Consider the following 11,711-nt stretch of genomic DNA (forward strand, 5'->3'; position numbering starts at 1 on the left):
CTTGGTGCTGGTCCCGGTTTGCTCCATGGCTGGCTACTCAAAGCACCAGTTCTCTTTTGACCCACAAAGTAATTCGATGGTGGGGCAAACTCAGGATCTCGTTCAGCCCAGAGTTCTGACTGCTTCTTCGACCAGAACCCAAAAGAAAATTCTTTTCCTCGGTCCCACTCTCGGATATGTGGCACTCCAGGCTTGGTATCCTTCCACTCCTGGATGATGACTTCTACCTTGCTGTTCTGGGCCACAGGAGGTGGAGCAGGTACAGCCTTTGGTTCTGATGGCAAAAGCACAGTAACATCTCCACCTCTATTTTCTTCTTCAGTACCATCTTCCTTTGATTTTTTAATCTTTTTTTGTCGAAGTTTGGCAAGTCTTGCTTCTAACATAGCCTTCTGCTTTTCCTTTATGTTTTCTCGTTTTATTCTCTGATCTGTTGTCTGTTCACGAAGCATCTCTAAAGTTTTCATTTGCTTGTTTCTCAACTCTTTGTCTTTGGCAAAGGCAAAATATCCAACACCAAGTTGTTGGGCCTCATTTTCCCTGTCTTCATAATGGAATGGCCCCATTTGCTTTTTCAGAGCCTCCTTTCTTCTTCTTCCCATTGCTGGAACTGAAGTTCTTTCCTCATGTCTTCAGATAACAAAGTTTTTTCATTAGCAGGACTAACGAAAAGTCTTCCCTGAAGATTTTTATCCATCTCCAATAGATCTGGTAAATCCTTTCTCATGCAGCGCCGGGATCGGCCCAAAGAGTCCACGTAATTCACTCACTCCTCACTGGGGTCTTGGGGAGGAGGTATGTCTTCTTCAGAAAACTCTTCATCATCATCTCTCTCTTCTGCATTTCCAGACTCTCTAGTAGCACCAAGCACCTCCATTTCTTTTCGCTTGTCTATGATCTTCTGTGTGAAATCCACAAGGTACATGTCCTCCACTTCCTCATCTGGAAAGTCTCCTTTAGTCATCTTTTCATATAATTTGGCCTTTTCTTCCAATTTTTCCCTTGCTTTGTCTAAAGTCGTCTGCTCTTCAAGCTTCTGTTCTAAATCCTTCTCTGCTCGACTGGAAACACCAGCATCCTGCTTTGTCCAGATACTTGGCTTCTTATTAGTTGTCTTTGGTTTTCCAAAGACTCCAGAATCTTTTAGAAGTTTTTCTTGTTTGAATTCTTCTTGTTTTCAGAAGAGCTCAGCCTTAAGATCTATCAACGAGGAGGCTGTAACGTCCAAAGGTTTTTTCTTTCGGTCCATCGTGCCGCCAGGATACCAGGACCCAGCACCTAGCCTCCCCGAAGCATCTGTCAGGCCTTATGAGCCCGCCCCGAGCCGGAACCGGTAATGGATAATTTTTCTAATGTGTTCTTAGATTCGGTTTGCCAGTATTTTGTTGGGGATTTTTGCGTCGATGTTCATGAGTGAGATTGGCCTGTAATTCTCTTTCTTGGTAGAGTCTTTGTGTGGTTTTGGTATCAGAGTAAATGTAGTTTCATAAAAGGAATTTGGTAGTGACTCTTCTGTTTCTATATTATGAATTACCTTAAGGAGTATAGGTATTAGGTCTTCTTGGAAGTTCTGGTAGAATTCTGCATTGAAGCCATCTGGTTCTAGGCTCTTTTTGGTAGGGAGGTTTTTTATAACATCTTCTAATTCTTCGCGGCTAACAGGTCTATTTAGAATGTCCATCTGGTCCTGGTTTAACTTTGGTATATGGTATTTATCTAAAAAAGTGTACATTTCTTTTACATTTTCCAGTTTTGTGGCATACAGACTTTTGTAGTAAGATCTAATGATTCTCTGAATTTCCTCTGTGTCTGTGGTTATGTCCCCCTTTTCATTTCTGATCTTATTAATTTGCATATTCTCTCTCTGCCGTTTGATTAGTTTGGATAGGGGTTTATCAATCTTGTTGATTTTCTCCAGGAACCAGCTTTTTGTTTCATTGATTCTTTGGATTGTTTTCTGTGTTTCTATTTTGTTGATTTCAGCCCTCAGTTCGATTATTTCCAGTCTTCTACTCCTCCTAGGTGAGTCTTCTTCTTTTTTTCTAGAGCTTTCAGGTGGACTGTTAAGTCTCCGATGTGTGCTTTCTCTGTTTTCTTTAAGTGGGCACTTAGTGCTATGAACTTTCCTCTTAGGACTGCTTTCATAGTGTCCCATAAGTTTGAATATGTTGTTTCTTTATTTTCATTGAATTCAAGGAAGAATTTAATTTCTTTCTTTATTTCTTCCTTGATCCAGGTGTGGTTCAGTAGTTGACTGTCCAGTTTCCATGAGTTTGTAGGCTTACTGGTGGTAGCATTGTTGGTGAATTCTAACTTTAATCCATGGTGATCTGATAAGACACAGGTGGTTACTAATATATTTTCATAACTGTGGAAGTTTGCTATGTTACCGAGTATGTGGTCAATTTTCGAGAAGTTTCCATGAGCTGCAGAGAAGAAGGTATATTCTTTCTTATTTGGGTGGAATGATCTATAGATGTCTGTTAAGTCCATTTGATTAATTACCTCCCTTAGTCCTCTTATTTCTCTGTTAGGTTTCTGTCTGAGTGACCTGTCCATTGGTGACAGAGGAGTGTTGAAGTCTCCTACTATTAGTGTGTGTGGTTTGATGTCTGCCTTGAGTTTTAGTAATGTTTCTTTTACATAAGTGGGTTCTTTTATATTAGGGGCATAGATATTCAGGATTGAGACTTTGTCCTGATGAATTGTTCCTGTTATGAATAAAAAATGTCCTTCTCCATCTCTTCTGATTGATTTTAGTTTGAAGTCAACTTTGTTAGAAATTAGTATGGCCACATCTGCTTGTTTCTTAGGTCCATTTGCTTGATAAACCTTTTCCCATCCCTTTACTCTGAGTAGGTGCCTGTCTTTGTGTTTGAGGTGTGTTTCTTGTAAACAGCACAATGTTGGATCCTATTTTCATATCCAATCTCTTAGCCTGTGCTTCTTTATAGGTGAGTTGAATCCATTGATATTANTAGCCCCTGAGGATGACCAGGAAGTGTAGGAGGGATGAGGAACGTCTGAGTTCCCTGTCCCGGGCTGTTGCCATGGTCAGGAACTCACTCACCCCAATGATGTCTCTCCTGGTGCCCGGACTGGATCTCTCAAAGCATTTCTTAAATTTAGTAATGGACCATGGTTTCCATGGAAATGAGAACTGATTTCTTTCCTGTTTTTCTTGGAGGAACATTAATAGATTTAAGGTCTTGTTGGGATCACAGCTTCATCTAGCAGGTGTTTTCTTGTTTTCTCAGCTGAGTAACAACTAAGTGCTCATTTATTCATTAATTATAAAAAGCATTTCCTAAGTAATTAACTCACATCAGTAAATGCTACACATTAAAAAGTGGACTGAATGCATTATGTGAACAAATATATTCACAAGAATACCTAAATATACATGCATAAATACATATATAGAAGGATCAATCCATTTATTGTATATACATATTATATATATATATATATGTGTGTGTGTGTATGAGAGAGAAAGAGACAATAAACACAACATTGTATTGTATACAATAAACACTATATTGTATGAAAATGCACATATATTTAAGACAATCACCTCAGCTTGCAATCCAAATAGTTTGTAAAGCATGATGTAAGTAGACACAGTATGCTCACCACTAATCTGACACATATTCAGACAATTGAAGTCAGTCATGATAAAAATCAGCAGAGCGAGCCTCTAACTAATTACTGTGAAAGTCAGGCATCTGGAGACATTCAAGACCCACATCAGTATCAGATGGTAGTGTTCCATGATGGGAATGAGACAGGAAGAGCCACTGATTGGTACTGTGGAAGTTGGGCATCTGTAATATCCATGTCATATGTCAGCATTACAGTGAGAAGCTATGGGTGATTGATATATACTATCTCATTGACCTCCTTAGAATCTGTGTCACAATATCCTTGTCAAACAATACAAAAGTGTACACATGTCAGGGGCCTAGGATGTGAAATCATCTCAGGATAATTATCCGTATATTCAGATATTGTAAGAAATGTAAGGAAGAGTAGGCCTTTGGGCAATTATGGAAGGGCTGGCCATGTTCTGAATCCATACGCATTTTTACCCAAGTCAAAACTAAACCTGGAACAATTTTAGGACTTTTTGGAAGTGCCATGGATTTTGTGTATAGGAAAAATGAAGCTAATCTTTTTCTGTTCTCTGCCAAAATCATTATTGTTGCACTACAAGGAATGAGCAGTGTGATCATGATAATTACGAAAGCATATACTTTACAGTTTGCATCCATAATCTCATCAAGGAATTGAACTCTCTGTGAAATTCCTGGTATCTTCTAACAGCTATCAAAACTCCCTCCTTGGGAAGGACAGTTATCCCAGCAGCATTGCCCATGAATTACACCTTATTTCAAAGCAGACATGCTTCAAGGTCTATAGCATTCACCTAGCATAGACAAGTGAAGTTATCAGGTAAAACGAATATACTCTAATCATAAAAGGACTTTGAATTTTCTATTATACAACAAAGTTCCAGATTCTGCACAAGATACAAACCAGTGGCTGAGAGCTTGACATACTCAGATGGGTACATTTCAGACATGTGGGGCAGCAGAACGCAACTAATTGAAGTTCCCTTCAATTTTAACTCCTTCAATGAAATGTCATAAAAAATGGTTGAAATGATTAGAGAGATTCAAACTACAGTACTGGAATCAAAGACTGCTGAGTACCACTTTAGTAAGTGTTGAAGGAGCACAGGCTGCATTCCTGCCACCCGGCTCCCAGCCGTCTGGCTAGCTTATGCCCCGAAATAACAAGACACAAATTGTATTCTTTTAAACACTGCTTGGTCCATTAGCTCTAGCCTCTTACTGGCTAACTCTCACATCTTGATTAACCCATTTCTATTAATGAGTGTAGCACCACGAAGTGGTGGCTTATCGGGAAGGATCTTAACCTGCGTCCAACTGGGAGAGGAGAGCTATAGCGTCTGCCTCACTTCCCTTCTTCCCAGCATTCTGTTCTGTCTACTCCATCCACCTATGTTCTGACCTATCAGGCCAAGCAGTTTCTTTATTAATTAACCAATGAAAGCAACAGATAGACAGATGACCCTCCTCCATCACGTAAGGAATTGTGGGGTCTTGAAAAATGCTGGTGACTAGTAAGTAACTTGAAGCAGATAATGCTTAAAGGGCAGATAATGCTGTGCTGATTGATCATTGCAATGATTCCCTCATGAAAGACATGTGTAGAAGTAGCTTAATGTGTATGTATGTGTGTGTGATATCTTACAGATGTAATTGCATATACCTTGTCTCAAAGTCAAAGAAGTTCTAGAGAAATACACAAAACCTATCCCAAAACAAAAACATGAATCTGTCAGAATGTTTTCATTATTAAAATTAAAACAAGTAAATATACATTGATGTGGGATTCTCCTCTGTATGCTGTGAATACCATTGGCTACTAAAGAAACTGGATTGGCCTGATAGAGTAGAGTATAGCTAGGCAGGGAAAACTAACCTGAATGCTGGGAGAAAGAAGGAAGAGTCAGAAGAAGCCATGGAGCTACTGCCAGAGACAGACATTTCAAAACTTTGACAGGAAGCCACAGATACGTGGCAATACACCAATTAATAGAGATGGGTTAAAATTAGATGTAAGAGTTAGCCAATAAGAAGCTAGAGCTAAATGACCAAGCAGTGATTCAATTAATACAGTTTCTGTGTGATTATTCCAGGTATCAGCTGCCAGGTGACTAGCAAACAAACAAGTGGCCTCCTACTACAATAGGTCATCATAAATTAACCCCAAATACATCTGGATTTTAGTCCTGCTTCTATAGTTACTTTACCAATGAATATGCAAAAACTGCTGCCCAACTTTCAAAGAAACCTCTGAAAGGCCAATTTTCTTGATATAATATAATAAGCTCATTTTAAAAATGTTAACTAAGGGATTAGAGGCTTACAACACCCATGATCATCAAAATGGAAAAACAACTGTATTTTTCTAAGTTACTTCTTAGTTCAAACTGTAATTGCAATGAACTTTTCAATATCTAGTCAGAAAACTTCAGGCAAGAAATACATTTTCAATCAAAAGACGAAAATCAAAATTCCCTCTTGCTGAGGTTATATAAAATAGCCCACATTGGTAAAGTGATTGCTTCTTTCAATCAGGATTTATAGTATCTACATAGATTTTCACCCCACTCACAAAATGAACCATTATCTTTTGTGAAAATGACCTATACAATCTTAAAATCACGTACATTCCAGCTATCAATGTTGACAACTTTCAAACTTTAAAATATGTTATTTTCTATTCTAATGGGTAAAATGTCTGTTTCTACTAAAATAAAAACTTTGGTTTAATTATTAGAATTTTAGAGTATTACAGTATTAGAGTGTGGAAATGTTAAGGCAAGGTATCATACAGCGAGATACAAATCTCACCAGGCTTTGCTCTTACTGGAATATGGTTACTGATTCAGTTTTCATATAGACGTGATCTCTATAAAACCAGCTAATATACACAGAGAGTTACAAAATATAAACGAAAAAACTAACCCCATGTTAATTGCAGTGGGGCAGTATAGCAGCCTTTGGCCTCAGTTTATAGTTTATTTGTTAAATAATTGGCCCACACATGATTTCTTTTAGCTGATGCAGTGGGTAGTTTTACATCAAGAATATCATGCTCATTGGGAAAACTTGAGTAAAGCATTTATGCTTTAGTTTCTCAAGTTCTGGCTATCTATCATTACCATTGTCATTGGCTCAGGGATTATCTTCAAGTTTCCTCTGTGTGTAAAACAACAGCATTTTAAAAATAAATATTTTGGGGCGGTAAATTTATGGCTTTGTGAAAAAAGTAAAATGAGAAGCCCACTGGTAAAGTCAAAATATACATTTTCAGTATTTAGTTGTGTTTCTACATGTGTGTTCCCTGATTGGTACTTAGATGCATTTTAATTTGCAGGTTAGACATGAAAGAGATTCTCAAAATTCAAGATTTATGGCCCTTATTCCCATGTTTTTAACATCAGAGTGGAGCACATGCTTTATGCATCCACAAATGCATGATGTTTTATACATTAGGATGACTGTAATAAAGATGAATTCCATTTGGTAGAGACTGAATGGAAATACTTATATTCACCCACTTAAGACATCACCCTCTCATGTAACCTCTCCTAATTACTATAGTAACTTGATATACAGCATAAAGACAACCTTGGTTACTCAGCACCTACCCAGAAAAAGTACCATATTCTAAAATAGATCTTCCATCTGAACTACAATAACTCATGAAATCTGCAATTAAAGATTTTCTCCAAAATTACTAATAAAAAGTTTAAATGTTTATATACTTAAAACAAGACAAATTATGAAAATTATATATCTACCCCTATAACCATTGCATAACACATTAATAACAAAATTATTTTTAAAATCTCAAAATACATGAAATATACAGAATATTTTAATGGAAATGTCTTCTATAGAAAGCTTAGGAAAATAGTTGTTTGCAAAATAAATCCAAGCTATTATTACAAAGAGAAAGACATAAAAATGAAAACTCAAAATTACTTACTATGTAACTTCATTGTAGTTTATATGATAATAATATTTAATAACAATATTAAACAGTCAGACATGATGGTGCATTCTATAATCATGAAAATTGGGGTAAAATTATGGAATCAAGAGTACATGGTCATCATTTCACTAGGGAGCAAAGGAAGTCTGGGCTATGTGAGAAACTGTCTGAAAAAACAATCAATTAAAATAATAAAACCTAAATAAGAAATAGAGAAAAGATACTGAATAAATATTTTGTTAAATTAGGTCAATAAAAATAATTTAATGACATCATACTGAAGGAGTATATATACTTTATACCTCATTGATCTATGTTCTCTTATCGTACAGCTCTTACTATGCAGCAAAGACTCTCATGGCATATCAGTTGGAATCAAGGTGGGTGTTTATAAAGCAGTGCTGAGGGCAGATTTATGGAGTCAAGCAGAAGTAAGGTTGTTAAAAATGGTGACTCAAAAGCCTTAGCAACTACTAGGCAACCCACTGGCTTCTGGAGTTACATTCTTCTAAGGATAGCATGTAAGTTAAGATTATGTGCTGTTTAAAGACTAAGTCAAGAAAAATGTTTTGGAATACATTTTTTTTTCTTATTCACAGAATTTCCACTTACAAATAAACTTGCAGTGTTTTATGATATTCATTGTGTATGTTGACAGATGAGAAAGAGCTGCTGAGAAGATCCACACTAAGTGAGTTTGTACTGGGTGGAGATTGTTATTGTCTTTGGCTGACTAGTCATTTAAATATTCTTGACTGAGATGATAATGATGGAGATAATAATGATGTTTGTGATGACAATGTTTCAGAAAATGGATTATATCTCTTCTTCAGGTAACATCGAAATGGTTGAGTCCATTATATTAGACCTCTTGACTCTCAGTCAGAAAGATATGAAGCAGGTCTAGGGAAATGAGTTTATTCCTGTCTCAAGTTCCATCAATTTTTTCTATCCTTTTTACCTTGTTTCAACTTAATTGTTTTTTAGTTTTGATTTTATGTTTATCATACTTTTTCTCTCTCCAAATAACAAGCGCATCATTAATACTAGTCATAATTAACATATCTATATGCATGTGCCATGAATTCTAGTTGAATTGTTCTAAGTTCATAGCAAAATCAAGTATATATTTTCATTATATAATCTACATTTTTCCTTTCTTTGATGTGGGCCATTTTTTTGATGGGCTATGTTGATTTCTATAAAATTTCAAAGACTCATTTTGTAATTTGGATATTTCTTTGTGCTATATATTTTCTGCCTTCAAATGTCAAAGCCTCTTTTGCATTTATATTCTTACCATTTTGTGGTTTTCTTCATATCTCATTTGTATTTTAGTAATTTGAAGTTTTGTCCCTGTATTATTTTTGTTTTATGTAAAACTTATAATTATAAACAAACATCTGTTTCCTGGATGGTATTGTACATAAATTTTCTCTCTCCTTCTCTGTATTTCACCCTCCTTCCTATCCCTGTTTCTCTCCCTCCCTCTCTCTGTGTTTTATCCTCCTTCTCATTCTTTTCTCTTTCTCTCTGTCCTTCCCCCTCCTTCCCATCCCTGTCTCTTTCCCTTTCTCCCCTTCCCCCTCCCTTTCTTTCTCTAATGTTAATTTACATGAACCCTCTGACTTCCTCTCACTGTCACCCATGTATCCTTTCCTTAGACCCTCACTTGCAACAGAGTGAACCCAGTTCGTCCACAATCCTAGGGGGGGGGGCTGATTTGTGGAAGTGGGGCTGCTTTTTATATGACAATGTTTAAATATCTACTCAACAGTCATCATTGACTTCACAAATTGATTCTTACTGACATTGGGCTCTTAACTCTTCCTTACGGAGAACAGTGAAGGAGGGAGCTATCACTTCTACTAATAACATGTTAGATGACTCCTAAATTGTTCCTGTATTTTAATTTAAATCTCAAGGAGGAAAGGATAAAATTAAAATTGAACATGTTCAAAGTAAATTCTGGAAGACAAAGGAGACAGGAAAAATTTGCCTGAGGTTTAGTTCAACAGCAGAAAAGGAGTTTAGACTATCTTATATACTAACAAATAGACACATAAATAAATTCATTATATTATACAGCTCAAGATGTTCAGAGAGGTAGTTTTAATTTTTAAAGTGAACTACTGTCTCTAACATGTCTCTTCTGTCATGACAGGAGGCTAAGATATCTTATAAAGGAAAGTGTATATTTGGCTTAAGGCTTCAGAAGGTTAGAATCCAGGATGGTGGTGGACAATAACAAGTGACACACCTCCCCCAACAAAGCCACATCTACTAATCTTCCCAATATGTTTCAACAACTGGAGACCAAACCTACAAGTACATGAGCCTATCAAAGTCATTTTCATTCAAATAAACACACATGTCTAATGGTTCAATAGTTAACAAACACTAAGGCATGTATTAAATATATCCAGCTAAATAAGAGTTAAGTTTTATCTGCCCTTATACCTAAAGATTACATTTTTTTGTACTTTAGGTGAGATTTTAGCACACTAACTAAGCTGTGAAGTATCAGTGTCATTGGTGTCCATGATGTAAAAGAGACAGGAGCAAATTGTAAGTGTCAGGTCCTAGTAAAATTGATTTTAAAATTTGATTTATAAATCCTAGGGATTTAACAGATAAGCTGGGTAATCAGGTACTGCTTATAAAAACTTAATAGAAATGATGTTTTACTACTTTTCAGTTGAAGACATTCTGAATTTATTTCTAACAAAGTGGGTCACCTCCCAGAGTTTCCTTTATACATTTAAATGAATCACTTTTCCTACTGAGATAAGAAAGTCTCTTTAGGCTTCGATTAAGGTGATCTTCACTTTTCTGATTCTTACCTATAAAATGATTGAAGAATTTAAAGACCATACTAATATGTTAACCATCTAAATGACCCCAATTTAAAATTCATTTTGCTGAAGTATATGTACTTTATTTAAAAAATTGCAAGATGTTGTCTCAACAAATGGTTGGAATTTTACAAATTAAAAAGAATTTATTTAAAAGATAAATCTGTATATTAGATCTATTTTCTGTTTGGTTGGATTTGACTTTTTAATCTCATTTTATCAATTCTTTGAGACTTTCATATATGCCTACAAAGTATTTTGATTATATTTACCTCCATATCTCCCCTAACATCTCTTAGGCCTTGCAACTTCCTTCTAATTTCATGTCCTCTATTTTTGTTGTTGCTTTTAAATAACTTACTGAGTCCAGTTTTCTCTGCTCATTATTGCTTGATTGTATGGTAATAGGGTCTTCCATTCAAGCACTGAGGAACTATAAGGACTACCTCTTTAAACAAAACAAACAAACAACAAAAACCAGACACTCCCTCTCCTTATGGACATTAAATTTTAATAGCTCCTTAGCTAAGGAGAAGTGGGGAATGAATCACACTTTCATAATGGAAGGCTGACTGCCTTGATGTTGGGTAGTTGTTGTTTAGGGAACCAGAACTGTTGTGATTTCAGGAGCTGGGTAATTCTGTAATGTCATAAGATTATAAATGTTGTAGGAGGCCACTTGTTTGTTCCCCACTGCTCAGCCATGAAATAATCACACAGAAACTAAATTAATTACAATACTCTTTGGCCAATAACTTAAGTGTATTTCTGGTTAATTCATATCTTAAATTAACCCATTTCCATTAATCTGTGTATTGCTATGAGGCTGTGGTTACTGGGTAAAGTTTCCTCAACCGTCTCTGACAGGGCTACATGGCTTCGATCCTGACTCCACTTTCTTTCTCCCTGTATTCAGTTTAGTTTTCCCCACCAAGTTCTACTCTGCCCTATCAACAGGCCAAGGTCGTTTCTTTATTCATTCACCAATAAAAGCAACACATAGACAGAAGGACCTCCCACACCATTTCCCCTTTTCTGTTTAAATAAAAAAAAGAAGATTTTCACTTTAACAACAAAAAATAAAAGTCAGAAGTTGGGAAGAATAGATCTTGCACTTGGCTCAAAGAGTATTTTCATGACAATGTATAGTATAGATTTCTATTTTCCCTTATATTACCTTCCTACCCTTTGCCAAATATGGGGTCAAATAATCATTTAACTGAAATGCATTTAAAACTCAACCCATGCAAGGGACAGAAAATCATC

General features: G+C 36.1%; 1 pseudogene; it reads right to left on the reverse strand.

Annotated features, from left to right (window-relative positions):
- Positions 1–5: 5 nt before the first annotated feature.
- On the reverse strand, positions 6–1,264 carry LOC126495076 (coiled-coil domain-containing protein 174-like; annotated as a pseudogene).
- Between the last annotated feature and the right edge of the window lie 10,447 nt (positions 1,265–11,711).

This window comes from Alexandromys fortis, unplaced genomic scaffold (genome assembly GCF_014885135.2).
Source record: "Alexandromys fortis isolate MF-2015 unplaced genomic scaffold, M_Fortis_MF-2015_v1.1 scaffold_410, whole genome shotgun sequence".
In the NCBI taxonomy this organism is placed as follows: Eukaryota; Metazoa; Chordata; class Mammalia; order Rodentia; family Cricetidae; genus Alexandromys; species Alexandromys fortis.